General features: G+C 46.1%; 1 long non-coding RNA gene across 1 annotated transcript; it reads left to right on the top strand.

Moving 5' to 3' along the window:
- The first annotated feature begins 5362 nt into the window (after nucleotides 1–5362).
- On the top strand, nucleotides 5363–24559 carry LOC142768976 (uncharacterized). Its single transcript, XR_012885589.1, has 4 exons — nucleotides 5363–5622; nucleotides 7192–7409; nucleotides 22141–22194; nucleotides 24227–24559. It is a non-coding gene; the product is annotated as an uncharacterized LOC142768976 (long non-coding RNA).
- Nucleotides 24560–24992: the final 433 nt, after the last annotated feature.

Raw genomic sequence — 24992 nt, forward strand, 5'->3', positions numbered from 1 at the left:
ATAAAAGCCTTATTGTGTTTTCTGAGTTCGCAGAAGCAATCATTTTTGGGAAATGAATTATTTTTTTATATTTCTAAGTTTCGGCATATATAGGTCAAGAAAGCAAGTGTTTATATATTTAGCATACATTAGTAACTCTGGCTGGAACATAGGGCAACGTCAATGTACCTGTGTACGCCACAGAAGACATTGTGTGGCTATTAGAAATTACGGGCCTTTTGGTATATTTAGAATAGAATCTTAGTGTTCAGGGGCCTTCCCTAAGATATGGAGAGCGGAACCAACTTAGAGCCAGAGTTTGTTGAAAACTTAAGTTCCGAATCCTGCAAAGATTGAAGTTCCAGCTATAGTTGTGCATCCTATCTTTTTTGTACTTCTACTCACTGAATAACAATATCTAGTTATTGATGGTTACTCCTTTTTTTCAATTTGATTCTCTGCAGCGTGTGGAAAAATTCATTGCTTCAGTTCTCCTACCTCCACCTACAAAGCCCCAACGAGGAGCTACGACTTTAAGTTTTAGTGCACATGAGGTCTTCCAGATGCCGTACTGGAGAATGTATGATGCGAATTCACTGGTCGGAGAATCGATGTGATAGGCATGAAAGTACGCAATAGTTTATGAAATGTGGCAGAATGAATAGATACAGCATCATGTCCAAGAAACCTAAATAATTGAAATACGAAAGGTATGGAAAATTCAAACAGACCAGAAATGCGCAACTTTATAACACTGTTTCAACTTGTTGACGAATAAAGATATAGTGACGTGAAATACACAGAAGGCTCAGGTAGAAAGTACAAAATAAACCTGTATTTATTTTCTTTTACTGTTCCGACACAACAAGTTAAACAAGGCCAGGCTGAAGAATATTACACCCTGTCGGTGCCTCTTACCGGGAATGAAACATCCGCGTTGCACATTCTGATAGATGAAATAAATAGGAGATTAGGATTGGAATGAGTATCAAACCCTTAGTGTTCTTTGGAGGGCGTGTTGGTTCGTGAACATTGTGCAGAAACAGCATATAGGCCTAGAGGAAGTACAAAAGGACACAGCACATGTTACCAACTGATTTCTTGATTGAAAAAGTAGATAGATATGAGGTCGAGTCAATAAATATCAAGAAAATGCGCAAATGCAGATAACTCGATCCAGGGACTTAGTGGGTCGTCATAACAATCTATTTCATTAGGGACTTTTCAATATGTGGTGAGAACGTAAGCAAATGCAAAGAACGGCATGAATGACTGAAGATATGGCGTTCGTTCATGAACGATTGAAAAGGCTGAGGTCGAGCCTTTTTAAATCTACGAAAGAGAAGGAGACAAACAATAACAAGAACAAATTTATTGGAAAAGACATGGCACAAGGGGTCATAAGCTCAATTGGTGGGGCCCCCAAGGGCAGGAATGCACTAGCTGCTGCCTCCCAGCTGTCAAACATGACCTACGAGTGCGAGCTGTACCTCTGGGTCTGATTTTGCGAGCTGTGCCTCCTTTTGCTCCACACTATTGGAGAAGCTGCTACCATTTTTAGGTGCACCTACACACTTCCTGTTTGTTGTTGTTTTTAGGCCAAGAAAGTACAAAGACCCATATCTAGCTAAAAAGGGGAGCAACATCAGAAAAGGCAAGCAGCCTGTATTAGTACGGACTTAATAAAACTCTCCAAAAAAAGATACATTGAGCCTGGCTTGTAATAAGTAAACTTGTCACACACTTAGTTTTTTAACTTTTTCAATTTGTATAATTGTTGGGCATTTTTGCAATTTGCAACATGCATTGTTGCAATTTGCATTGTTTCAAGTTTTGCAATGTTGCATTGTTGCAACATCCAAATATTGCATTGTTGCATTGTTGCAATTTACTTATAACGGTTTTTGTTAGATCCTTGTTTTTCGCTTCTGTAGAAGTATGAATTTATTGCTTGAAATATTTTTTAATTTCGTAACAATCGCCAAGTCATCATTTTCTGCAATTTCTTCCTTTTGTTTACGTTTACCTTAAATATAATTTTGCCGTATTTGGTATAACGCTTAGCCGAACTGGTCATAACGCCAGCCGCCGGTCAGCTGGTTGCACTTGGGTCCTTTCTTTTCATATTCTTTCATCTGCCTGCATTAGTTCTTCCTTCACAGTAAAGAAATGGAACGAAGCTCATCGCTCAGTCACGTACGTTCTTTGTCCTATTGTCCGCGCTGTTTCACCATAAAGAGCCCTTGCGTCCAATTTCGGAGCTATGCAAGTGTTTGATGTTACTTCAAAAAGAAAATGCTATGAAGTTTTAAGGTTGGCAAAAGGTTCTAATAACAGATTTAATATTGCTAGGCAGACGCTTAGATTATGACTAGGGGACACACCGCGTGAAATGTACAATAAGTAGGTGGATTAAAGCTGCATACATATTAATCGCCTACAGTATCAGACACAACATCAACAAATTGTGAAGCTGTATATGTGCACGCAGCACATTACAAAAGCGGATGGTGTACATCGCAACTGTGACTAAACGAAGAGCTCTAGGAGAGTTTCCTATGGTAAGTCACGTGCTCAGACGCTCTTACATTGCAGCAAAATTAAAGCATGGTGTGAACGGCAGCTGATCACGTTTTCGCGTGGTCCTCATAGATGCCAATCTTTTTCATCCTATTTACGTCAAAGAAAAAAGCGCCTCCACAAATGAATGCATTCTGAAAATATTTTTTTAGATATGACTCCACCAGCAATAGACTTGTCTTAAAGAACCGAAAGTTGATCTATTTGGTTCTCATTCACGGTCCTGTTTAATTAGCACCAAGACTTTTGTAACAATTAACGTAAAAACAGCAGCACTTACTCGGCTGAAAGAATAACTGAATCATAAGAAAGCCTATACTTGCGCATTACCTATCTACGCGCGCCGTTAGCCAGCGCTAAAACAATACAGAAATGTACTCCCCCTTAAAGTATTTTCTTTGGTCTAGCAGTGTGACGTTTTTTGGAAAGTATAAGCAAGAATGGGTAAATTGTGCAGGACTTGCTGGTCTTAGGATGAAAACGTCATTCTCGAAGTTATGAAACCTTTCTATAGAAACGTCAGTACAATATTCTGGACTGGTTACCTATCATTGGCCATATCTATCTAGTAGTAGACACTGCACGAAGGCAGGAGATAGTTGAAGGGGGAGTTCAACTCTAAGCATCTACAATGTTTGCTATGTTGTAACGCTGTACATACGCGAGTAATACGAAGGGGTTGGGTTTGGTTTGTCATTTCTTCAGCATCGTTGTCATCGTCATTTTTATTGTCAACCTATTTAAACTCACTCTAGGAAAAAAGCGTCTCCTATAATCCGCCAATCAACCAGGTCCCGTGTTTTCTGTTCTCATGTCATAGCTGCAAAATTTTGTCACCTGCCCACCTTTGTGAATTATGAGGTACATAATTTCCCCATGTCCTCCGTCGCTCAAAGAATCTCTCACAATCACTATGCTTTCCTCTGTAGAGAGAGAAACAAATACAAAGAAGAGGCAGGCAGGTTAACAATAGTGGTTGTTGGTCTAATTGGTACTTGCTCAGTTGGTACTTGCTTAAGTGCCGCTTGTGCTTGTTGTCCAGTGTTTCTTTACTTTGTGTGTGTATGTTATTTGCGGCCAAAGTATTTCAGTAGGCAGGTTAACCTAGAAGAACTGGTTTGCTTTCATGTACAGGGGTGGGAAATAAGAGTCGCAAAGAGGCTACAGATAGAGAGAGAAAATCAACTAGGGTAAACATACACATGCACACATATGCAGGGCGTTTTGATCGCAGTCGTTTGAAGAGACCGGTTGGACACAGGAAGCGCAGGAGCGTCTTGACAGCCTTCTTCTGCGACGTAAAGTCTTGTTGTTGGGGCAGGATTCTTTCTTCCGAAAGAGTCTGGTTGTCCAGTTGATCTAGTTATTGCTGAGTGACTGTCTCTGCGAGCAGTACTATGGGCGTTCGCACAGAATAGAATAAGTTGATTCGCCACTGCCGCAATTGTCACATGCTGCAGTGAAAGCCATTTCTACACGGGACGCGTACGCTTTGGTAAATGCGATACCCAACTATAACCCGCACAGCATAGTGCCTCTCGTTGGCCAAGTCCAGGAGGAATTTGAAGTCTGAGAGTAAGTTCTAACGTATATAATCGTGCGTGCGTGAAATTTGGCTCATTTCGTCTGAGGTGGTTTGCTCGTGAGGAAGCACGCGGAGGTTCCATGCAGCGTCAGTTCTGGAGAGCGGAATTGTGGAATAATTGGCAATAAACGGGCCGATCGAGCTGCCCGTTCTGGCATTACTGAAAGCAATCAAATAGCATTGATGTGTAAGGTACAAGAAATTTATATGAGCGTTTTGTTGTGTCTTCGTCTTTGGCAGAAATATATAATTGGATGATGTGCAAAAAATAAGAAACCGCGAGAGTTAGCGCTACACGGCCGTGTTTACCCCTAACTAAATTTTAATACATTGCAATACATAACCAGCTCAAACTCCGCATATACTCACCCTAAATAACAACCATCTACTCTAACCACCGTATTCAAGAATTTTTCTTGACTCAATGCTTCACCTTGACTTGAAAAAGTCAGTGGGAGCGCTGTCTATAGGGAGACCAAGTCACTGCATATCGGCAATATTCTTCAGCGATTGGTGACAAGCACAGCACCAATTTTAGTCAAGCAGTGGCGCAGTGCTCAACTCAGTCAAGGGATGGATGGAATTCGTGTCGAGGAGCGTTTCTGAATACAGGGGTGAGACCTTAATCACGCATTCAATCCCTGCATTTGAGATTAACGGTTATCTGCAGTAGATAAGAAATTAGGAGACATGCACGCTGCTTGAAACGCCAAAGCTGTTAGCATCGAGAGATCACTCAATATTTGCCACTCGACATAAACAGTTTGGGCGTAGGTGGTACGAATATGAAAAGCTTCGAAGCAATGGATGTGCCATGATTCGTGTGTTCATTCGCAGTAACAGTAGCAAATGCTTCGGATGCTGGGTTGATTTATTTACTTTAACGTAATTATTGCACTTTCATGCGTCAACAGGAAACTATGCACGTAAGTGTTATTCAAAACTACTGAATTGCTCAAGGGAAAGTCTACTCGTACATAGCTCAATATGCACAATTACCAATGTATCACTTCGGTTCAGCTAGCATTCATCACATGCACTTGGCTTTTGTCTGTGAGGTCAGAGCGTGAAAATATACATTGCTGTGATTGCCAGATCATGTCTACAACATTTTATTGCATAGTTTTATAGAGACAGCATTCATCAAACGCGATTGGTGTCTGTCTTCGAGCTAATATAAGGAAAAGTATACCCTCAATAATTGTCAGACGAGGTTCACAGAATAATAGCAGAGAGTCTTATTTCCGAGAACCAACAGCTAATATTATTCTGTAGTCTCCCCCCTTTCTATGTTCCCCCGTCGCCACGTATTTGAATTGAAAGGAGCGTGAGACTTTGGGCACGCAGTCACCAAGAGGCCCCTGGACAACCTCAACGTTATGAATAACGGTGACGGATAATAATGATGGACAAACACAAGCACTGGTTCTTGAGTGACATCATGTTTCGAAGAATAACAGCGTGCAGTCACCCCCTCGGTAAGTAGGTACCATTTGTGAACTGACATGTGGCCACGATGAAGCAAATTTACATACGAAGCACTGGATTTCCGAACAAGCGCCAACTTCTCACCTTATTGAAAGACTGGGAATGTATGGTACACGTTGGCTTTCTCAAATGTGCATACTGATCATCGACAGCAACATAGGAAGTGAAGTGCCACAAAACGTTTCATAAAGTGTGTTTCCTGTCATATGGAGGAAGAGGCGTTAGACTAACACAATCAAAACCTCTCATTTTTTCTACCTCTCTACCTTTCGCTGTGTCCATCCGTCCAACCATCTGTCCGTCCATCCGTACGTCCGTCTGTCTGTCTCTTTATACGTCTGACCAGTTTCTCGTGACAAGCTTAGGCTAAGGCGAGCTTCGCCCGTCAAAACAGGACTTTTATTAGGCCCGAGATCACACAAAGTATATTACAAATGGCTTTGTTATACCGAGTTTGGCCAGCGTTACGTAGTGTGCTGGTGACGGTATACGACAGGGTATTATCATCCGCGTCCCTAAAATGCACCACATGTAATACAGATGAATACTTGTGGCTATACGTTGATCACACCGGAGTGAACAAGATGATTGTGTACGCTTTATATCGCGCTCAACCGATAGGTGACACCATGTACCAGCTGTGGAATGGGAGGTGTTTCTATTCCAGTCGATCAATTTGAAGATAGCTGCTGCCAAGTTGACTTCGCCGAGAGAAAACGAACTGTAAATTTTGTTATGGCGAAATGCAATGGTTGTACCCGGCTTCAGACAGTCTTACGGGGTATCAAGAAATATTGACTAACCGTCGGGCTGGTATTGTGAAACTTCGTGCACAAAAAGCTCACCTTCTTGGAACGTGCAATGCATGAGTGAGGTCTTCAGCAAGATCCTTGAAAAACTGCAGCGGAAACTGCCCTCCCTATGCTCGCCAGCACGCAACCAGTTTACCGTTTTGAGCCTTTGGTTCAATTATCGACGTTTTATGAAAACTAATCTGTTGCATTGCTGCACACTTTACAGGCTGTTGAGTTCCTATGTCAGTTGTGAGAGAGAAAGTCTACGCGTTGAAGTGCTCTAAGTGATCATGTGAGGACTCAGCAGCGGCCCTTTTTTCCCCTTTCGATGAGCAAATATAAACCTAACCCTGTTTTTATCTGGGACTTCAGTTGTTTCAGATTTGCTGTCGGGGTTCCTCAAGGATACAGGATGTGTTACTTATAAGGTGCTTTGCATGTTCTCGAAGCACCTCAATTTGAAAGGCCCGAAAAAGAAAATAGTGCGAAATTGTGGCTATACGTCATTCGGATATAAAGTGAAGTTTTATATGTTGCGAATAAACAGAGCACCGGCACAGTAAATATTACTAATTTTCACGGCATCATTACAGTTCAATGCAATGTATTAGTAATATAAAATTACCAAAAAATCCATGCTATGGTAAAAAAGCACTACTTTCTTTAATTATGAGAATCGGAGAATGTATTGCGAATGTCACCCTTGTAAATTTTTATGTTATTGAAGACCGCTCAATCTGATTTTTATCTCTGTGGCAACTGCAGGTTGAGCGAATCAGGATATGGCTGCAGTTGATGCTTCAATGCTGTTCATTGCATTACTGGTGAGCTTTTGTACAGAAAGCTTTGAAGCTGGCGGATGGACTGAAGTCATACCACCAAACACACATGAGACCCACGCCCTCGTGGAATACGCCTACATGGTTAAAAGGGGTCTGATTGTTCACGGCGTTACTTTTCTCGTAACGCGAGCCAGATGGAAGGTATGTTCAAAAGAGTGTTTCGTGCATTCAATACCGAAGTTTTTCTAATGGGCGAAACGTACTTGGGAAGAGACGAGGCAGTATTTAGCGTTGTAATAATTTTAGTTCCAATGGTTTTGAGCAGTAGACTGGTTTTCGTGAGGGTATGCGAACAAGTTCCTTAATCAGGACCAGGGCACTGATCGAAACCGTTGGAAATAAAATTTGGACAACCGCTAAGTTGTGTTTCGCTCTCACTCTCTCTCTCGCTGTATATATATATATATATATATATATATATATATATATATATATATATGTATGTATGTATATATATATACATATATATATATATATATATATATATATATATATATATATATATATATATATATATATATATATATATATATATATATATATATATATATATATATATATATATATATATATATATATATATATATATATATATATATATATTGGTACGTATGGTAAGGTAACTTAAGGGGTGGGGTTTTAATGCGCACAGTGTCCGCGATCACAGTATCATGATGATCACCATTCCATCAATATGGCTCGTACCCACTCAGGGGAATCGCAGTAGAAGCAACGTCGTCTTCCTTTTCTACCCGCGCTTCTTGTATCCTTCGTGTAAAAGGCTTCAGGCGGGCAACATGCGTCACCACTGTCTGGCATGAACGTAAGCCACTAGTGGTGACACGTGCACTTTAATAGCTGACCTCCCTGAGACGTTGGAGTATCACGAACGGACCAGCGTAGTGTGCCAGTAGCTTTTGGCTCAAGCCCCGTCTGCATATTGTAGTCCACACCCACACTAGATCACTGGGGGCATAAATTACATGCCGGTGTTGACTGTCGCAGCGAGTTTTGGAGGACTCTTGTGCTTCCAGTGTACGTAAGCAGGCAAGTCGACGTGTCTTTTTGGCGCGACACACAGTTTCCGCAATTGTTAAATCGTCATGAACGGCAAAAGGAAAGATAGTGTCCAGCGTATGGCGAGGTGAGCGAGCGTAGAGCAGATAGAAAGGGCTGTAGCCTGTCGTTTCGTGTTTTGCCATGTTGAAGGCGTACGTGTTGAATGGTAATACTTCATCCCAGTTTTTGTGGTCGGAGGTGACGTACATTGACAACATTTTGATGAACGTTCGGTTTGTGCGCTTGGTGAGGCCGTAAGTTTGTGGATAGTACGCAGTTTTGTGTTGGAGTTTTAAGGCACAAAAAAGAAGCAATGATTCCACAATATCAGCGGTAAATTGTCGTCTACGGTAACTTATTATCACGCGAGGTGGGCCGTGTCGGAGAATGACTGAATGCAATAGTAACTCTGAAACTTGGACTGCCGAGGTGGAGGATAAGGTAGTCGTCACGCAGTACCGCGTCAGGTAGTCGGCGCACACATTTATCCACCGGCTACTTTTTGAGGAGCGCGGAAATGATCCCATCAGATCAATGCCAGCCTTTTCAAAAGGGGAACCGTGAGGCTTTACGGGTTGCAGGTGACCAACTGGACCAGTGGTGAGCCGCTTGTGGCTCTCACTTTGCGTACGGCTGGCCACGTAGTTTTGAATTGTCTTGCTCATTTTCAACCAATAGAACCGCTCTTTCATGCGACTAAGTGTTCGTGCAGTTTCTATATGGCCGGAGGTGGAGTCATCATGCGTGAGACGCAAAACAGACGTTTGGAGGGACGCAGGAACAACCAGCAGAAAGTGGGCGCCCATCGTGGACAAGTTTCTCTGGTAAAGTAGACCATTTCGGACGCTGACTCGGCATTCACTTAATGACTTTCTTGCTCCAGAGAAGAGATCTTTCATGTTTGGGTCATTACGCCGCTCAGCGGCGAAAGTCACGGCATCAGGAAAGCCAGAAGACACAGAAGCGATAAGGTGGTCAAAGTTATCGGCTTCACAATCTGTTGTCGGTAGCAGCATCCTGGAGAGGCAATCCACATTAGCGTGTAGACGGCCAGTTTTGTATGAAATAGTGAAGACATATTCTTGCAAACAAATGGCCCATCGTGCGAGGCGGCCGGATGGGTCACGAAGGTTGACCAGACAACACAGGGAATGATTATCTGTGACGATAGTGAACGGGCGATCATATATGTATGAGCGAAACCGTCGTACGGCAAATACTACCGCTATAGGCATTCCTGTTCGGTCACTGTGTAGTTGCGTTCAGGCTTGCTTAAAGAACGACTTCAGTACGTCACAACGTGTTCCTTCTTGCCAGAACGCTGAACGAGAACGGCACCGATACCGATGCCACTTGCGTCTGTGTGAATTTCCGTGGGCGACGAAGGATAGAAGTGCCGAATTATTGCCTGCGAAGTTCACAAGCACTTCAGCTGGTGAAAAGTGGCATCACACTCGGAGGTCCACTGAAACGCGCTGTTCTTGCGTAGAAGTCCTGTCAGGGGTTGAACGACATCCACAGACCTGGGTATGAACTGGCGGAATAACGTGCACAGCCCGATGAAGCTACGCAGTTGTTTCACAGATTTAGGACGCTCGAACGATTCAACGGCCGCTGTCTTTTGTGAGTCAGGTGTAATGCCATCATTGTCGACGAATTATGCCAACACCAATGTCTGTCGCTCGCCAAAGTGGCACTTTTTTGAATCCAATACAAGGCCAGCTTTTTCAATGCAGTTGAGCACGAGGTCTAGGCAGGTATTGTGCTCCTCAAACGTACGTCCAAAAATTACGACATCTTCAAGGTAACACAGCATATATGCCATTTTAAACCACGCAATATAGAGTCCATAAATCTTTTGAATGTCGCAGGAGCATTACATAACCCGAATGGCATAACACCCAACTCGTAAAGTCTATCGGTTGTAACTAATGCTGTCTTTTTTTTGTCAGCTGCGTGCATCGGAATTTGCCAGTAACTTGATCTCAGGTCAACGGATGAAAAGTAGGACGTGGAATGCAGGCAGTCTAGAGCGTCATCGATGCGAGGCAGTGAATAGACGTCTTTTTTGGTAACAGAATTCAGTCGGCGGTAGTCAACGCAAAATTTCCACGTACCATCCTTCTTCCTCACTAGAATGACGGGAGCAGCCGACGGGCTTGCAGATTCTTGTATTATTCCCTTCCCGAGCATTTCTTAGACTTGCTCGTCGATGATCTTGCGCTCCGATAATGCCACTCGGTAAGGTTTCTGCCTAATGGAATTCGCCGACTCGGTGTAGATCTGGTGACGTATCCGGGACGCTGGGGTTAAGGGCCTTTGAACGTTTTTAGAAAAATCGAACACTTTCGAGTGCTTAGATAGAACGTCACACAGTGTACGAAGTTCGCTTTGGTCAAGTGACTTGCTGACCATTTGTAGCAATTTGGCATCCTCTGAACCTTCCAAGCCTAGTTTCCTTTTGGCTTGTAGCATCAACAAGCGCAACCAGCGTCGTAGATGATTAGGGTCCAAATACTGCAAGTTTCATGCCACCTAGCAAAACTGCAGGCCCTATGGAACTGTTATTTGTCCGCACACCTGCCCGTTCATCAAGGACTGACACTATACAGTGAGGAATGAAGATGTTCTTTTTCAGGCATACCAAGGGGATCAGTTCAAGCGTAGCGTAAAACGTGCCACAGTTGTTACTAGAGCATATCACGGGAACACACACAGCAGAAAATGCAAGAACGACTGTGTCCACAGAGACGAAAAAGATCCATTCCTCCGGACAGGAATTTTCCAGTAGCGCCCTTGGGAAGGTTCCATGTATAGTGTCAGCGATGTCCGAATGAAGGTAGTCAAGGCAAGGTTCAAATTTTAAGAAAAACTGTACTGTGCTAAGTTACAGGTTAATCGGCAGTGGTTACATGTATAAGGAAATTGGGCTCGGTGCAGGAGCTCGATCGGCTACGTCCGACGCCACTCACATCTCGGCTCGCTCTGCGATGCGTTGCTCTGCGGTCCCTGCTCGAATCTCGGCTACTCTCTCTGGCGATGCGTTGCTATGCAGTCCCGGTTCGAAGGTTCACTTTTGTTTTCTGAATGTTCGTTGAACTAATAGGCAACCGCGCCGAGTGGACGCGCTCAGGGCTCGGAGTCCACGTTAACGCAGTGCAGCGTTTTTCGTGGAAGCAGGGAGACGCTGCCGGAGAAGGAGACGCTGCTGGTGAATGGGACGCTGCCGGAGAATTCAGCTGTGCGAACTCGAGTGCCGCTGACACCGCCCTCCCGAAAATTGCGCCTGTCCTCAGGCGTGCGTGTCGTTAGATGGCGATGGTTCTGTAACTTCTAGGAGCGGCTCCTCATATCTACGAAGCTGCTCCACGTTGATGATTTTTTGGTTGATCATGTCCGGTGTGTAGGGTACTCTTTGAATCTCGGCCCTGTTTCCTCCGACGAGGCCCGTTATCTCGAACGGACCTTCATAGCGAGGATCTAATGTACCTCGAGCGCTCAACTCAAGCAGGACGAGGTCTCCCGTTATGAACCTCGGAGTTCGCCGCTTCTTGTCGTATCGGACCGTTGTTTTGCGCTGACTCTGCAGTAGCCTCTCTCTTGTCTCCGCACGTCCCCTTGCCAAGTCGTGCAGTCTATGAGACTCGTCGATGTCTCCCTCGACTGAGGCGAGGTTGAGCTCTGCTGGCAGTTTTGGGTCGTAGCCGTGCATGAGTCGAAATGGGCTATGGCCACTGCGACGATGCTTCGTGGCGTTGATTGCTAGCGTTGCTCCGGATAGTTCCTTCTGCCATTTGTCCTTGTTGTTTAGCATTTTGCGTAGCTCCTCTTTCAATTTTCCTACCATTCGCTCAATCAGTCCGTTTGATTGTGGCCAGTACGGTGGGGAGATCTGATGAGCAATTCTCAGTCTGTGATGGAATTGGTTGGTTTTCTTGTTCACGAATCCCTTGGCTTGGTCCGTAATAATGACGCTGGGAACTCCAAATCGCGGAATCCACCGGTTTGTCATGAAGTCAAGGTAGTGCGTCGACGAAGTGCTCGGTACGGCCACGGCGTCCATGTATTTAGTGGCGTGGTCGATACACACGAGGATGTGGTCTGCCTTCTCGTTTAGCGGACCCATGTGATCCAGGGATATCACCGCGTTTGGTTCAGTAGGAATATCGCGTGGGATGAGGCAACCTTCATTCCGTGTCGTGCGGGTGTTGATAGTCTGGCACGTGTGGCTGGAGTCAACATACTCGCGTACGTCTTTTCTCATCGATGGCCACAGTACTTTTGCTGGATCAGGTCTCTTGTCTTCTATACGCCTAGGTGGCCGTTGTCGTGAAAAACGATCATCACACTCCTTCGGAGGGCAGCGGCAATGATCACCCTCCGACGGACCCGTCCTGCCTCGAGAGATTTCTTCACCAGTATGTCGTTTTCGATGTCGTAGTCTGAAGATTTGTGCTTGGCCTCCTCCCGAAATCTTCTGCAGTCAGTATCCCTCTCCTGAAACTCGCGTAGGCGACTGTGTTTGCCGACCATTACTGCGTAGCAGTGGAGGTCTCGGGTCGAAACGCCCTGGTCGAAAGCCTCTGCAGATTCCGACTGCCTCGAGAGTGCGTCAGCAGCGGAGTTCAGGCGTCCTGGCTTATGCTTGACGTCGAAGGTGTACTCTGCTAAGTCGAGCCTCCACCTCGCAAATCTGCGGTTGCTGGCTCCCTTCTGGACAAGGTATGACAAGCTGAAGTTGTCCGGGAACACTGTAAAACGAGGGCCTCCTCTCAGGTAGAACGAAAACTTCTAAGTGATCGCCCAGTGGAGCGCCATGCACTCGAGCATATTAGAGTGTAGACCACGATCGTGCTCGTTTAGTGGTCTGCTTGTGCACTCTATGTTTCGCTCCTTTCCGTCTTGAGTTTGAGAAAGCACCGCACCCAGCCCGGTTCGCGAAGCGTCGACGTGAACGTTAGTCGGGCAGCCTGAGCGGAAGCTCGTCAAAATCGGCGGGTTCTTCAAGGCGTGTTTTATGGCGTTGACGGTTGCTTCATGCGTCAATCTATACGAAAGGAACGTCCTTCGCCAGAAGGTGCCGTAGCTTGCGCGTGACCTTTGCAAACTCTGGTATGAACTTCCTGTAGTGGTTAGCGAACTGCAGGAAGGAGTACAGCTTCTTTGCGTTGCGATGCGGCTCGAACTTCTCGACAGCGGCAACTTTGGATTCGTCCAGTGTTCGTCCTTCGGCGAAGATCACGTTACCCAGGAAAGATACTTCTCTTGAATCCATTGGCATTTCAGGAGATCCATCTTCAAGCCGTTGATCACGACTCTCCTGAGTGCTTCGTTCAGCAAGTCCAAAGCCTCCCTCACTGTTGTAGCTCCCTGCCCGACATCGTCCATGTACGTAGCTGTCCTAGATAAGCCATCGAACGTGCGACGCATGACTCTTTGCATGGTCTGAGGGGCCTTACAATACCCAAAGGCCATTCGAAAGTATTCGTACTTTCCATCTGGAGTGACGAATGCGGTCTTGTGTACGTCGTCCGGCTTCATTCGTATAGTCAGAAATATCGTCCTCACGTCCAACACAGTGAAGTAAGCCGATCCGTCGCGCATGACATCGTCAATAACGTCTTCCATGACAGGCATTGGATAAGAAGGGTTGATGGTTATCTCGTTGAGCTTGCGATAGTCGTGTACCATTCTTCGCGGAGTCGTCAGGTGGCGCGGTTGGTCGACGACTATCGTTGGAGCACCGTACTCGCCTTCGCTCGGCCTTATGATGCCCTTGGAGAGGTAGTCATTCACCTGTTCTCGGATGAACTTGCGATCAGCCGGTGAGCACCTGTACGGCCTCGATGACATAGTATATTGTCTCTGAGTTCGATGCTGTGTTCAGTGTGAGGACACATGCCCAAAGTGTCGCCTTTGGAAGTGAACGCTTGGTGATGCCTTAACAGAATATCGTGAAGTTGTTCCCTATCTGCCTCGATGGCATCCTTCATTATCTTCCATGTGGCGTCTTCGGCTAGACTCGTGAAGTCTTCGTCGGGTGCGGGACATTTCGTGTTGAGGCACACGTACCCTTCGTCTTTGGAAACACTCTCGTCCGAGTGCCGGCAGAACGTCGCAATCAGCGTTTCCCCGGCACGGTGTTGTGTGCCTTGTTTCAGGGGTGGCACTTCGGACGACGAAAATTTTCCGGAGGGCTCGACTGGAACAATAGTCACATCGTTTGACGTGTGAAACGTTACATCGACGTTCGCGACTCGTCGCCAGTCTGATCCCGGAATCAGGTCGATGGCGCTGGGCAGTTCCGTTACCACGACGACTTCGAGTCGCACATCCGTGGTGCCCAGTGTCACATCAAGTGTTGCAGTGAGAGTTGGGCATATGCTGCGGTTGAGAACTTCAATGTTCTCGCGCGATACCCATGCGTGCGTGGGAATGTCGTCCGTCAAGGCATTGGCAGTCATGATGGATAAGTTGGCGCCACTGTCAATGCACACGCGGACGGGTGGGTTGTTAGCAGTACCGGACACTATTGGTAATGTGCCGCCCGTCGAATGCAAAAAACAGTTCGCTTGCCTAGGTGACGTAGTCCCTGTTTCGTGGCTGCTATTGTCCCTCTTCGCTCCTTTCTTGTCCGCTCTGATTGTTGCTGGCGTTTTCGGCTTTCTACAATCACGGGACAGGTGACCGATGTCGCCGCAGTTGAAGCACGAACGAGCAGGGATGGGCCATGGGTGTGGACCTCCCGAGAAATCGCTGCGTGGGTTGGCCTTCGGCAAGTTGGCAGAGCTGCTGGCTGGCACCCGCTGGTTCGAACCCTGACCACGGCTCGCTGTAGACGATGACGGTTTCTTGACGTTCTCGGCACACACGGTCGTGCGACGCCTGGCGTCGAGCAAAGCCGCTCTGTCAATGAGTTCGGTTACTGTGCCGCACAGCTGCGCTGCGAGTGGGTTGGCCCATGTGTCGTCCTCGATGCCGTTGAGAATGAGGGAAATTCGTTCTTCCTCTGCTAAACGGTACGGCGCCTTGTTCAGAATGGCGTTCTTTGAGTACATGTACTCGACGATGGTCTCGTGGCTCTGAAGGCGTCGCCTCGTCTGCAGTTCGAGGAAATCCTGCATTGTCAGCTTTCGTTTGAATCGGAGAATGAGCGCTTCTTTCCATTGCTACCAGGTGTCATACTGTGAGCCGTAGGCGCTGTGCCAATCCTTGGTAGATCCCGTCAAGCGGCTTGCTGCTGTCACCAACGTCAGCGATGGCGTCCAGTGGGCGAGCGCTGCGATTCTCTCCACTTGCTTAATCCATTCGTGAGCACTTTGTTGCGGCGTCCCATCGAACAAGGGAATTGAGGATGACGTGTCGCTTGTAGAATTAATCTGGATCGGGCTCGTTGTCGGTGGACCTCTCGACAGCGTGTTGGCGAGCAGGGCTTGTGTGTTCACGAGCGCGGTGAGGATCTGGGCCATGGAAGGTTCTCCCTCATGCGTTGAAACGGTCGGCGCGGCGGGGCGTGCCATGTCTTGGTTGGTGCCGTCGTTCAGTGACGGTGGCCGCGTCGAACCCGAGGACATTGTTATGTCAGCAGGGACGGAATGGTGCAGCCCGAGGGTTGAAGTCGTCACCCGTTCCGTTGGCAGTGAAGCGTTCTGATGGGCTTCGTCCAATGTCTCACGTTCACTCATGGTCGCACGGTTAAGCTGGGCTCACAGGCTGCTCAGTTCAGCGCAAAGCCTCGCGTTGCCGGCGGACAGTGTCTCCAGGTGCGCCTGCCTGTCGTCGTCGTAGGCAGCTTGGTCCTTCGTTGACGAGTCCGTCGGCTCTAGGGCTTGGCTAGGGATGTTGTCGCGGATGGATCGGGCTCGTTGTCGGTGGACCTCTCGACAGCGTGTTGGCGAGCAGGGCTTGTGTGTTCACGAGCGCGGTGAGGATCTGGGCCATGGAAGGTTCTCCCTCATGCGTTGAAACGGTCGGCGCGGCGGGGCGTGCCATGTCTTGGTTGGTGCCGTCGTTCAGTGACGGTGGCCGCGTCGAACCCGAGGACATTGTTATGTCAGCAGGGACGGAATGGTGCAGCCCGAGGGTTGAAGTCGTCACCCGTTCCGTTGGCAGTGAAGCGTTCTGATGGGCTTCGTCCAATGTCTCACGTTCACTCATGGTCGCACGGTTAAGCTGGGCTCACAGGCTGCTCAGTTCAGCGCAAAGCCTCGCGTTGCCGGCGGACAGTGTCTCCAGGTGCGCCTGCCTGTCGTCGTCGTAGGCAGCTTGGTCCTTCGTTGACGAGTCCGTCGGCTCTAGGGCTTGGCTAGGGATGTTGTCGCGGATGATTCTTGCGATGAGATCGTCCTTTCGTCCGGAGCACCGTAGACCTCGTGCTCTCATCATCGATGAGTTGCTTTTTCGTTGCATTGGTCATCGTGCTGTGGTCCAGGGTCGTGAACACGCTCTCGACGATGGTCGTTTCGGAGTCCCGAGACGATGTACGGCGTGGCGTCGCTCCTTCTCGTGGCGTCGTTTCCTCCTCTGCATGCAGCTCGGTCAATTCACATCCTGTCGGCTCCGCCATGTCAGCGATGTCCGAATGAAGGTAGTCAAGGCAAGGTTCAAACTTTAAGAAAAACTGTATTGTGCTAAGTTACAGGTGAATCGGCAGTGGTTACATGTATAAGGAAACTGGGCTCGGTGCAGGAGCTCGATCGGCTACGTCCGATGCCACTCGCGTCTCGGCTCGCTTTGCGATGCGTTGCTCTGCGATCCCGGCTCGAATCTCGGCTCCTCTCTCTGGCGATGCGTTGCTATGCAGTCCCGGCTCGAAGTTTCACTATTGTTTTTAGATGCGGAGCATCTAATACTCGAGGCTTGTAGTGCGGCGCCATCCGCAAGCTTCCTCCTCCTTCTTCCACCATCTCTGCATCCCTTCCTCCTCTACACACCGCGCGCGCTTCACTCCTTCACCATCTGTGCACCCTTCCTCCTCTACAAACCGCGTGCGCTTCTCCTCTTCACGAACATTCGCTAGCTGTATAATGTAGCGCGCATGCGCCGTCACGCTTTGAGAACATCGGCAGCTGACGCGCGCGCATGCACCGTCGCGCTTCGAGAACATCGAACATCGGCAGCTGACGCGCGCGCATGCGCCGTTGCGCTTCTCCCCCTTCTCGAACATTCGACAGCTGACAGTGCATGCGCCGTCGCGCTGTATATATACTCAAGGTCGGTGCTCGCTCGCTCAGTTGCCGCTCGTCGGTTGGTTTGTATGGCGCGTCGACGTCCGAGGTTGCAATGATCGACGTTCCTTCGACCAGCGCCGGCCAAAGTGTTGGCGGAACCGCAACCAAGTCGTCGTCCGAAGACAAGGCAGCGCGGAGAAGAGCTCGCGACGCCGAACGTAAACGTCGGCGTCGAGCGGAAGATTCCCAACTTAGAGAACGTGAAGTCGCTGAGAGACGTCAGCGTCGAGCAGCAGCACCGGATTCGGCCGCTTTGAAACGTAAGCGTCGACAAGAGGACCCGGACTTTCGAAAACGGGAAGCCGAGTGCAAGCGTCGGTGACGAGAGGCCGATCCCGATGCTGCCCGCGAGCGCAAGCGCACCGAGGTAGCGGCGAAGCGCGCCAAGCAGTATGCCACGCCCAATTAACACCCCGTTAACCAATTATATGCTCTGCGTCCTCCTCAGTGTTCCCCCGAGGGAAGCTGCGGGCAATTTTTTTGAATGTTCAAGAACCAATGGGCAACCTCGCCGAGTGGACGTGCTCAGGGCTCGGAGTCCACGTTAACGCAGTGCAGCGTTTCCCGTGCGAGCCCGGAGACGCTGCCGGAGAAGTAGACGCTGCCGGAGAATGGGACACTGCCGGAGAATTCAGCTGTGCAAACTCGAGTGCCGCTGACAATAGAAAGGTGCCCACTTCTGCAGTACACAGTTGCGCCAACCTGACACAAGAAGTCGATACCCAAGATAACGTCATGTGCGAACTCTGTGCAAAACACCTTGCCATACAGCGAGACGTCCACAGCAAAATATCCCACCAGAAAAAACGCGTCACCACTTACACTACGAAATGTCACTCCACGGTTCAGGCAAAACATCACTTTTGGTCCTAGCAGGTTCTTAAAAGTTTCACTAAACACCGAGACTGTCGCGCCTGTCCCCACAAGTGCCATAGTAGCCACTCCATCGACAACTACATGAACTTTGTTCATCAACATAAACGCTGATTGGGGTATATCTAAAGATAGCACCTGCGATCTCGCGGCCTCACCCCCACTGACTGCGCCGACTAGTTTTCCGGCGGCGTTGTCTGTACGCGTCGCCGGGGCGACGGCGGTCGGGGAGCACGTGGAGCTGGTGGTGGCGTCAAATTTTGATCAGAGGCCGGCGAGGGGTAGCGTGACCCGGTAGGTGCGCGTGGTTTCCGTGAAGTGGAGAGCGCATAGTCGCAAGGTTGGTGAGACATGTACGAAGACTGTCGCTCATATGGGCGGTGGTCAAAAATCGTGCGGTGTTACCGGGGACGCCACAGTTGCAGCACACCGGAATTGGTCGTGGGGCACGTGGCTGCTCAGAGTAGCGACTCCTCTCGGAAGGCATGGGATAGAGGTGCCGCTTTTCAGGGGCACTGTAGGCAGGCGATGTTGGGTAAACAGGCGGGCGAAAACTTCGTTCGTAGTTTGGAGGTAATTGACATGGGAATCCCGCCTGCCGTGTGCCTGGATATTCATAAGTGTCTGCTGCATTGATCGATGGATATCATGGTGGAAGAGAAACAGGAGTCCCCACACGTTCTGGTTCGTTTGCGTACGCATCCTGAAAAATGCTGGTGTGCTGATAGGTCTGCTGACATCAAAGCAGCACTTTTTTGACGATCTGCCATATGGTCAAAGCAAGGTCTTTAGGCGGCACTGTTTCAACTCTAGCTACAGTGGGGACGTTGTACAGGCGGCCTACTTTCGGAGAAACCCGTCGCATCTTGAGAGATTCAAATGTACTACAGTGCTTCATCATGTCGGACACGGAGTTCAAGAAGTCTTTCTTAAATAGGAATTGTACACGTCTTCGGCTATACCCTCGAGAACGTGTCCAACCTTGTCTTTTTCAGACATCCTTAAATTCACGATGTTGCACAGCTTCAAGATTTCTTCAATGTACGTCGTACATGTTTCTCATGGAAGCAGTGCCCTCTGTGAGAATGTATGTCCTGCGCGTTTCTTCTTTGCGTCCGAATCACCGAAGCACTTCTGCACTTCTTCAACAAAACGATCTCAAGTCACCAACATGTACTCGTGGTTCTTGTACCACACGAGGGCGGTGTCAGTTAACAAGAGTTTAACATGATTGAGCTGTTCATTCGAGTCCAAGCCATTGCTTCGAGTCCCTTAAGTTACCCTACGATACGTAACAAGATATATATATATATATATATATATATATATATATATATATAAGGGAAAGAAGTGTATACCTAAGGGCTCGTTTTTCCGTGTTTTAACACAATAATAATGAGATATAACAGACAGTAATGCCAAGGAATGTACAGGGGAATTATTAGAACCAATGGAATGTAAATAAGAAGAAAGAAGAAAGAAAAGAAAAGTGGATGAAATAATTACCGACTGTGAGCAGGAATTGAACCTACGACCTTCGAAGGTAGTAGCTTCGATTCCTGCTCACAGTTGGTAATTATTTCATCCACTTTTCTTTCTTCTTTCTTCTTATTTACATTCCATTGGTTCTAATAACTTCCCCTGTACATTCCTTGGCATTACTGTCTGTTATATCTCATATATATATATATATATATATATATATATATATATATATATATATATATATATATATATATATATATATATATATATATATATATATATATATATATATATATATATATATATATATATGAAAAGTAAAAAGAATTTGGTACATGTTCGAGAAAGCAAGCAGTTCCTTTATAGAATTACCTTTCGGCCGGCGCAAGGCCCAAACGTATTTCTATAAAGGAACTGCTCGCTTTCTCGTACGTGTACCAGCTTCTTTTCTTATACGTACCAGACCAACTCGACTTTCTCACTGAATATATATATATATATATATATATATATATATATATATTTGTTCGTATCACTTCTTGTGTTGCTACATTCGCGCCTCAGTCTTTCCGTTAAGCTAACAACGATGTTTATTTTGTCATCAATGAAGATCGGTAAACAATATAGTTATATAAATCAGGCCCTTTTTCAACTGATGTTCATGCGTATAACGTTTGTACATATTGCTAGCATTAGTACGTAACGTCTCACAAAAAAAATACAGCAGTCACCTTCCACACGCATGTTTCGCATGATATCCTTTCCCATGGTACGTGCATTATGCCCAATTTTTCGTATGCAAAAGGCAAGGGGTGTGATATCGGTGGCTTTTTAACGAAATTATATCTTGTGATGAACTAGATGAAAAGCGCTGAAAAAGAAAACAAAAAGGCATTTGGTGGTAAATACCGATGCCTGACCTGACAATAGTAGTGAAGCTGACAAAGATACTGTTTGAACCATGTCATATCGAGCGTTATATATTGAAGGCTTAGCACCCAATCTTCAAGTTCCTAAGAACTTTCTCTATGAAGTAGGCCAGCAAGGCGTACATGTTAAGCATCAATGCTAGGAGAACAAGTGAACACATATTTCATGCTTGAGACATTCATTGATTTCATGCTACAGTAACATGTGGCTGCATGCTTGGCCTTGTGTAGACAGACATCTAAGTAAGCATGTTAAAATCAGTGGTAGAAAGTAGTCTGTAATCAGTTCAATCAATGTCTTCAATCAATGTTCAATCAATGTAATCAGTTCAAGTTGAATGTCTCTTTTTCTCAAATAATTCATAACTCCGTCGGCCAAAGCTTATCATTAACAACCGTCTGTACCCAAGCAAACAACTAGCATATCCACCCATCGTCCATCCATCATCCACCCATCATATGTCCACCATATACCCATCACCTGCCCACCACTCTTATCGCTCACCATCGACCCATGTCGTTATTGTCATGTGTGTTATTGTCATGGTCTATCCATCATTTCCACTGTTCACCCACCAACTGTACTATCCATTCACCATATTCCCACCATCCGTCCATCCAGTATATTAATCCGCCAAGCTGGTGAGTTCTGGGTATCATCATGCTGACCCATGGGCAAATTTTCAAAATGGACAACTTCGTGATCCAGGAGAAAGATAATATGTGCTCTGTTTGAAGGTATATATGAGAGAGAAATTTTTACAAACTCAGACGCAGGATTTGTACCCCTTTAACAAAACCGTGCAGTATATCACGCGCATTATTCAATTACAAGTAGTATATAACCTTATAAAGGTAAAAAAACCACAGAATTTTTTCAACGAGGAATAGCTGTCATGTTACATATGGCCGTAGAGTAGTAATAGATTTTTATATCAGCCGCATACTAACGGCTGAGTATTTTGACCACTTGCGCAACCAGCTGACGTTGGTCTTCCCCTTCGGCGCCGATCCACTCGAGCCAGGTGGTGATTTAAAGGGAAGGGCTGGATCGTTTAGCAGTTGGGCAGAAGAAAAAGCTATGGGACAGGTCACCATATGGAGAGGGGCAGTTGGGATAGCAGGATCCAGACCTACACTTATGAACATATGAGCGTATTTACATCAGGGTTATTTGTCATGATAATGGTTATAATAGGTAGAAGCGTATCCGCATCAGCGTATTCATATTTTCAGAACCAAGTGCTCTGATAGACATACTTAAATGCTCGATTTAATGACTTTCTGTCACTCTAGGTTCAGCGGGGAACGGTATATAACATCACATTTATTGTTTTCTTCCAAAACACGGTATGTTCCTTTATGATATATGAAGTGTGCATTTTTTCGCTTGTTTCAGTTTACAGTGTGGTGTTATTACTTATTACATGTTGCTTATTTTGTCATTTCTTTTCTCGTTTTAGTTGTGTACATGTGTATTAAATCGTGTGTATGTGTTCCTATATGCATGTATATATATTCATATAAATGTATATGTGTAAATATATGTGTGTGCTTATAAAGATATGCGTGCTGTTGTTCTGTTATGTACTCTGAGAGGAATCGACAAACAATCAATATAGGCGAACTGTCTAGTGAGTTTGTAATAATTACTTATGTAATTAAAAGTGAGAACGAATAATGAATTTCAGACACCCTATTTTTTCGAAGCAAAGACGACACTAAATATACGTAGTCTTGTTCAGATTCTTTAAATATTTTTATTGTCATTTTTAACATGAAATCTACAATAAGTAACATTTTTCTCGGCCTTCCTCTGGTATAAAAAAACTATTCAAACCCGAAATGAGGTAACTCCTTTGAGACTTATTCAGAACGTGTGCGAGTGATACTTTCAGTCAAAGTTATCCTAATATGTAGGGTTTACGTCGCAAAGCCACCATAAGAGATTATTATGAGTGAGGCTGAAGTGTAGAGCATAAGGAATTTTGGCTATCTGCTGTTGTTTGTCGTGCGTTGACAACATTTTATTTTACGTTTTGCTGACCTACCATCTGGCATCAATGCGTGCGCCTGACAACTGCGACTAAACGTTGCCCTGGTTTTAAATTAAAGTATTTTATGACTAACGTACATAGGTGACTTTGAAAGGTTTATTATTCTTTATTTAAAAGCCACCGATGCGGATATTTTTGCAAAAAAATAACGAGGAAAGGGTTGAAGGGGAGCATAAATAAATATTTTTTTTGCGCAAAATAGCCGCATCTGCCGCTTCTAAATGAAGCCGAACCGATCAGCAGAACAACGTGCAATTGCTTATTAATACTTTTAGAACACTAACGGTTATCAGACGCAATACACGATGAAACACATAAAGTACATGGCATGATGTTTTATAGTAAATATTATGTGTGTCAGATAACAAATTATAAGGGCGAAAGAATAACTTCCCCCTCTAAGCGACCAAACCTTCTCATAGCGCTTCCACTACTTTAACATTGAGCTCAGATGGTGGCCTCATCTTATCTGTTTCATCTGGTGCACTTGCATAGGTCGACGCACAAGATTGTGGGTGGGGAAGAGGAAGGGGCGGAGTCGCTTCGTCCGTTCACCTAAGAGGGGGATGCAAAGTCAGCCCCATACACTGATATTGTTGGCAGGGTGGGACGACAGCGAAGACACGAAGCTTACTGAAACTTGAGAGTTTATTTCATAGGTGCTAATTTAAATGCATCTTTGAAAATGCGAATCACAAAAAGGTAGAAAAACAAAGCCAAATGATTGCGACCTGGCTATTCCAAAAACTCTTACCCTGATAGGTTAGCACGTTACACGGTGAGTTCACCATGATTGTCCAATGAAATGAATGGTGAAATCTTCATAGATTTTATGGGCGCAGCCATAACGATGTCTGTGGAGTTTGCGTGGCTCTTAGAAATCACTATTGATGCCACAATCGGTGCGCTCCTATCGCAGCAGCAAAGACATCTGAAGGAGCAGAGTATTAAGCAGAAGGCTAAAAATGGATGTAAACTGATAATTTACTTTGACGATCATGGCAGCAGACTTATTCTCAACAGGCGCGTATTTTTCGCAGATACCTTCAATGTCCAGCCCGGGAAATCTACGAAGCGCTCCTAATTCATTTTCTCTGGCCATCGTGTTTCAGCGCATTATCGTAACGACGATAAAATTTATCCTCGCATTTGAACATTCTATATAGAGAGACTAGTTGGGACGCATGCGCAGGGTTTCTTCCTCTTCCATGTTTTGTAGCGCAAAAAAAGTTCACCAGTACTCTTTGTTTGTTCCTTTCTGTGCTTACCGATGGAAGTTTCGATATCGCTTTGACCACTTAATGATGTTTTTCTTCTTTCCTCAGATGCGTGAGAAGTGCTTCACCGAAGTTGTGCTGCCTCCGGTTCACCTACTTCGATTGAGAAGGAGGGTCACTAAATTTTGGTGTCGACCAGTGCCATAGCCGAAAATATGTTACTGCGAGAGGGGGGGAAGCGTCCTGGAGGGCATCACAGCAGCAGCCGGAACTCTTTCCGTCATAAATACTTTCATTCGGCTATCTTGACATGTAATAAAGTAAAAGATACAACCTGGTCCTCGTTCACTCAGCGTGGTCCCGTGCAGCCGGAACTCTTTCAGTCAATAATACTTTCATTCGGCTATCTTGACATGTAATAAAGTAAAAGATGCAACCTGGTCCTCGTTCACTCAGCATGGTTACGTGCCCGCCTCAGTGGTCTAGTAGTCAAGACTTTCAACTGCTGACCTGCAAGACACGTCATTGAATTTCGGCTGTGGCGGCCATAAATATCTTCGCCTTTCACGCGACACCACACAAACAAAACAAAAAATTGAGCACGCGCATTGGTTGATAAACCCATGCGCCCCATCATTGTTGTGATAACTTGTTGAAGGGCCTCTTTATTGATAGCATGGTGCTCGCCTCGACACAGCGCTGTGGCTAAAGGAAATATTGTACAAGCGTCGCACTTTGTCCATAATAATAAATGGGTAAAGACACCAACAATAACGTGAAAAACTCTTCCATAATTCACGAGTAACACAGTGATTGGCGGAATGAGAAATTTTAGGGGTAACACAGACACGTCGTACGATGTGTGGGTTCGACG

The sequence above is a fragment of the Rhipicephalus microplus genome, chromosome 8 (assembly GCF_043290135.1).
Source record: "Rhipicephalus microplus isolate Deutch F79 chromosome 8, USDA_Rmic, whole genome shotgun sequence".
NCBI lineage: Eukaryota > Metazoa > Arthropoda > Arachnida > Ixodida > Ixodidae > Rhipicephalus > Rhipicephalus microplus.